This window comes from Acinonyx jubatus, chromosome A3, assembly GCF_027475565.1.
Source record: "Acinonyx jubatus isolate Ajub_Pintada_27869175 chromosome A3, VMU_Ajub_asm_v1.0, whole genome shotgun sequence".
In the NCBI taxonomy this organism is placed as follows: domain Eukaryota; kingdom Metazoa; phylum Chordata; class Mammalia; order Carnivora; family Felidae; genus Acinonyx; species Acinonyx jubatus.
Genome location: NC_069388.1, coordinates 43,266,536 through 43,272,535, shown reverse-complemented (window position 1 = coordinate 43,272,535; position 6,000 = coordinate 43,266,536).

Below are 6,000 nucleotides of genomic sequence, written 5' to 3'. Positions count from 1 at the left end.
TGAAGCAGGCTCCAGGCTCTGAGCCGTCAGCCCAGAGCCCGACACGGGGCTCGAACTCACGGACCGCGAGATCGTGACCTGAGCCGAAGTCGGCCGCTTAACCCACTGAGCCACCCAGGCGCCCCTGAACATTGACTGCTTTAATTCTCCACATTCTTGCCATGGTAGCCTTTCCCTGGGGCGTGGGTGTATGTGTGTATGTGTGTGTGTGTATGCGCGCACGCGTGTGTGTGTGTGTGTGCACATGCATGCTTGTGTGTGCCAGGAAGGGGTACACCCTCTTGGTCTTCTCCTACCCCAAAGTCATACTTGTCCTCAGACTTGGCATTCTCTATGCTCAGGGAGTTTCCTCAGCACACGAAACCCTTTCCAGGAACAAAATGCTGTTTATTAAGCACTTTGCCAACCACTGAGTTAAATTCTTTCCACATGATAGTTCCTTTCATCCTCACAATGAAAATAAATGCCAATAGTATCTCCATTTTACAGTCAAGAAAACTGAGTCACAGAGAGACTGTGTAGCCTTCCTCAGGCCCCACAGCTAATGAGTAGTAAGACTGATTGAAGCCCAAGTACTCTCAGGCCTCATTCATGGCCACACCGGCTCTGCTCCCTCATGAGACACAGCCCCTCAGGCTGGCCTGGAATGGGCTTGGCTCACTGGCATGTGACTGCAGTGGGTGCTCTGTGTTCACTCGGATCCCTCCATCAGGTCAGGGCACGTGCTCACGTAGCCTCCAGAGAGCTGGCTGGCAGATCCCCTCCCCCTCCATGCACCTCTCCTCACCCAGGCTCACATGCTTCCCAAATTTGGCAATGGTGGGAGTACACATACATAAAAAGCCCCCATGCTTTTATCCAGACTGGCCCAAAGCCCCCATGGGACTGGCTGAGGACTTTGTTGATGACATGGAAGGCCAATTGTCCCCATGCCCACACCACTACCCCCAGGGGCTGTACCTAAGAGGACGCCTCCAGCTCAGGGCCAGAGTCCCAGATGTCACCAAAAGACAGTGATCCTGTGAGCAGATGATGTCTCGTTGAGGGTGTTGGAAAGCAGGCCATCTGCCTCTGGTGCCTGAACAGACTGGTCCTGGATGTGGGGAGAGTACCCATCAGCTAGCTCTGCCAGGAGCCTAAGGGGCAGTCTGGGCTTCTCCCCCTCCCACTCAGGAGGGAGAGATGGCTGATGGCTGATGGGTGCCATGCCTCTTGGGATGGGATTCTACTCATACCTTAGATAGCAGGCAGGGACTTCCTGTCATTCAGCAGTTAATCACCCAACCTTCAATCTGGAATCAGTCCCCAAGGGTGGCAGGCTCACAGCCTGTGAGGGGTGAACACAGCCCCTAAAACACAGTGTGGGGCGGGACAATGAGCCCACTCGGCCAGAGATTTATATTTGAGACCTGGGGCTGTCACGGATGAGCTGTGTGAACTTGGGCAATGGTTCACCCTCCCTCACAGCCACCCTTTCTCACAGGATGAGGGGCTGTGAAGGTTACATGTGCTCTGGGAGGCTTCCTACAAGGGAAGGGGACATTCCAGGTCATTCTCCTCCCCCTCCCCCTCAATTAGGCCTCAATTAGGAGGGAAAAACCAGAAACAAGTGATCCGTCCCAGGAACTCGGGTCCAGACAGTCATAGATAAGCTGAGAAACATGACCCCCAGGAGCCCCGAAGGACTTCTAAGTAAAGTCTGCTCCACATGACGGAAAATATTATTCAGCTGAGACTTTAAATAGCTGGTGCATCTGGGGCTGGAAGGTGGCCTGCGGAGGCAGCCAGAGCAGCCAGCCCCCAAACGTGGGGGCCTAATAAGGTTGCTGAATCACCCCACAGTTTCCCGGCATCACAGGGTCCTAGGAGCCCCCTTCAGGAACAACTGGTTTTGCACAAGCCTTCCCAAGAAGACACAGCCGGGCCCCCCTACCCCATATACGTCCTCAGGGCAGTGGTTGGGTTACAAAGAAGATTTGTGCTGCCTCCATATCCTGCAAGTCAGGGTGTATTGGAGTAGCACAGATCGCAGTCAGACCACAGATTGCCAGGTTTCACCCCGGCTCCCTGACTCAGTGAATCTGGGTGGGGTCTGAGAATTCCCCTTTCTCCCAAGCTCCTAGGAGACCCCAGTCCTTCTGCACTGGTTCTACACTGGAGAATCTCTGCTCAAGGCCAGTGGTTCTTAGCCTCAGCGTCAAGTCAGACCCGCAGGGGAGATTTAACAATCCCAGTGGGCAGGCAAAACCCTATATGAAGCAAACCAGATTTTATGGGGGTGGGACCCAGGCATCCACATTTTTTAAATCTCAAAAGATGATTCTAGTGTGCAGCCAAAGTTGAGAACCACTGCTCCCACTGAGAGCCAAGAGAGCACCTTGGAGAAAACCAGGGCACAGCACCAAGCAGTGTAACATTGTTACACATTGGCCACACTTACATCTCCTGAAGCCACTGAAATCCCAACTAGAAGTAGCCCTGCTGAGTTCCAGAAGGTTCCTTGGCAAAGCCTGATGGCAGTGGGCTGCTAAAGCAGACCACATTTGTGCTCCTTACTCCTTAAAATGGGGCCAGCAGCAGCACTGGGGGTTTTGAGAAATGCAGGATCTCAGACCCCCACCCCAGAGCTATCAAATCCAAATCTGTGCTTGAACAACATCCCCAGGTGATTCATGTGCACATTAAAGTTTGAGAACCACTGACCTGTGTTGGGACCTCAGTAGGGGCTGGGAAGCTAAACCAGCTCAAACCTAAGGTTGTTTCCAGGGACCATAACATCAGCTCCCCAAATACTAGAGGGACCTGGAAAGCTGGGGTGCTCCTGTTTTATACATAAATCAACTGGGAAGCTATGTGGGGTTTTTTAAGCTTATTTGTTTATTAGGGGGGAGGGGCAGAGAGAGAGGGAGAGAGAATCTCAAGCAGACTGCACTGTCTGCACGGAGTCTGGCTTGAACTCACAAACTATGAGACCTAGACCTGAGCCAAAATCAAGAGTCAGACACGTAACCACTGAGCCACCCAGGCGCCTCAGTAGCTGTGTACTTTATACATAAATCACCCAAGAAAACCCCCAACTTTCCCTCTCCCCATCCAATGACTTGGCTGAACCCTCAAACCTAAGACCATCATTTTCACCGTGCTTGTGTGGAGTTATAGCCTGGTCCTAGTCAGAGTTTAGCACAGAGATCTTGAGCATGGCCCACACATGATCCAGGTAGCTTTAAAATCTCTTTGCCGCCCAGGGCACACACACCCAGACCAATTACATCAGAAAGCTCTGGGGTAGGGTCCAGGTGTCAGGACTTTAAAACTCCCCAGCAATTCTAGTTGGAACCAGGAAGAGCCCTACGGTAATCTTCTGTTTTCTCTCCCCTGACCTCCCTCCCACAGCCTTCGGCTCCTTGCCTGTCCGTCCTTCACCTCTGCCACTAAGTTGAACACCGGATTCTCCTATTGGAAAGACACTGTGAGCTTCCTGCCAGAGAGGGAATGGCATTCTGCACACAAAGCAAATTTGGTTATCTTTGCTGAGCTTGCAATATTGTGAACAGGCTACAACCCTCAGATTGTTTCAGTCTTGTCTAATTTTTCAGCAAAACACCCATAGTTCAGGCAGCTGCTGCTGTCAAAGCATGGCTGTGACACCAACAGAGGCTGCCGGGCCAGCGACACCCAGGAGACCAAGGTCAGAACAAATTCCCCTTGCACCATCCCATATTTCAGTGGTGACAGGCATGGAAGCAAGCATCCTGGTAGTCAGTGAAAGAACTCACTTTTATGTTGCATCTTGCATTCTTCTAGAAGTCACTAAGAACAAAGATTTGAAGGGAATTGTTCAGTTTCAATGCATATCCTTTCGCAAATGTTCTTGGATCTTGCCAACAATTTTGTGCAATGAGCTAGGCCATATTATAATTTCCATCTGTTGTGAGCTGAATGGTGACCTCAGCTCTTACTTCCAACTCCTAATCCCTGCAACCTGCAGTTATGACCTTATGTGTCCAATGGTGTGATTAAATTAGGGATATTGAGAGGAATTGCCTAATATGGATTATCCTGGTAGGTCTTAAAATGCAATCATATGTATCTTTATAAGCGAGAAAAAGGCAGTGTGGAGATGGGGGTAGATATTGTAGAGATAAGGCCCTGACACCAGCAGCCATCGGAAGCTGGAAGAGGCAAAGAGCATGTTGGAGGTCCTCAGAGAGAGTGTGCCCTTACCAGTACCTTAGCCCTGTGAAACTGCGGACTTCTGGACCCCCAAAATGTGAGACAATAAATTTATTTTGTTTAAAACCATCTAGTTTGTGGTAATTTGTTACAGCAGAACAAATACAAGCTACAGAAAGCTAATATAGCCTCTTGTCTCCAAATTCATGATGTACTCCACCGACACTCACAGGATGCCAGGCATGGATAAAGTCACTGGGATCCAGGAGGGAATAGCCAGACACGGTTCCCCTTCTGTGGAGTGCTCATCCCAGGGAAGCAGACAGCAGTAAGCATTCTCACAAAGGTGGAAGTAAAGGCAGAGGGTGGCACGTGCCAAGAAGGAAATAAAGGAAAGGACTGAAGAGAGGGTGCATGAGGCCAGGGCAGTGCAAGGGGCAGAGGAAGGAAGGCAGGTGACACTGTATGTGGTCATGAGATGTGATTATCTCTGCGGAGATGATGTGTGAGCTCAGACCCAAATAGGACGAAGAATCCAGGCATGGAGGGATGAACAGAGAACGGCCCAGGCGGATATAACAGCACCGTGGAGCCCCGAGGTGGGCAGGAGCTTGGCATGGAGGAGAAATGGCAACAGGCACATCAGCAATGACCTAGTGGGAAGGTGAGGGCAGGAAGTGAGCTGGACACTGAGTAGGAGCCGCCTTTTATTCTAACGGTGCCATGTCAAGCAACTGGTGAGCCCCAGGTGCCCTGCAATACTTAATGTCCTGAATTTGTTCCCCGCAATAAACAGAGCAGTAGGGACACAAAAAGGAGTCTGAGGGACACTTGCTCTTAGGTGTTACCTCCAAAATGTTTGGAGCCACAGAGCATCATATCTTAATAGCAGGGAGGCGTGCAGAGGTGTGGGAGCTGGGGGAATAGGATATGATTGCTGCCCAGCCAGGAGGGCTGGTTTGAGCGGAGCCTCTCCCAAGCTCTGTCAGCTCAGAGACAGCCAGCTGTCCAGTGCTGACCACAGGGTTCTGGGGAGCAGCCACGACAAGCCAAGGTCCAAGACCTGCTCTTCCCAGAAAAGAAGAAGAAGTGAGAACGTGGGGTCAGACCCCAGGGCAGTGCCAGGGTCCTCAGCACAGAAGCCAGCTGTTTCCATACGTATGTCCCTGCCCATCTCCTGACTTGCGTTACTGCAACTTGTCATCTGGCAAGTATGGGAAATGTGCCGGCTCACCTATACTCTCTCCAAACCCTTCCCTCCCTCCCTCCTTTCAGCAGGCCATCAGCAGGCCAGAGCTCCAAGACCCGGAGCAAGACGGTACACTCATTTCCCCAGATCTTGCCCCACAGAACACCAAGGCCACAGGGGCCCACCCCCGGCCCTGCCATCAGAGTCCCTGCCACCACCGGGACGAGGGGTAGTCCCACTCCTTGAGACCTCTGAAGAGAAGTGCCACAATACCATGGCCTCAGGGCCGGTGGGCGGTTGTAGAAAAGACAGTTTGTGAGAAATGTCTCAAGTTGCCTCTGTTTTGCCTGCAGCAAGCAATGGGTCCACAGAGGTCAGGTTTCTCTGAGTGCCCAAACTGCCCACAGAGTTGGTCACTTCTTTCTGGTAGTCCCTCAACTTTTTGTTTTTTAAATTTTAAAGACTCAGCAGGCCCTACAAAAGGCCAAAACCGGTGAGCACAGACTTCGGGAAGGGTAGGGGACTGTGAAATAGTGAAGAGGGGCCTCTGAAGGGAATTAATTCTAGGCTCCTGGAGCAAGTGATGCCAGGGAGAAGAGAAGAGAATTTTCATCCCAATTCTTCCACAATCTGGTCCT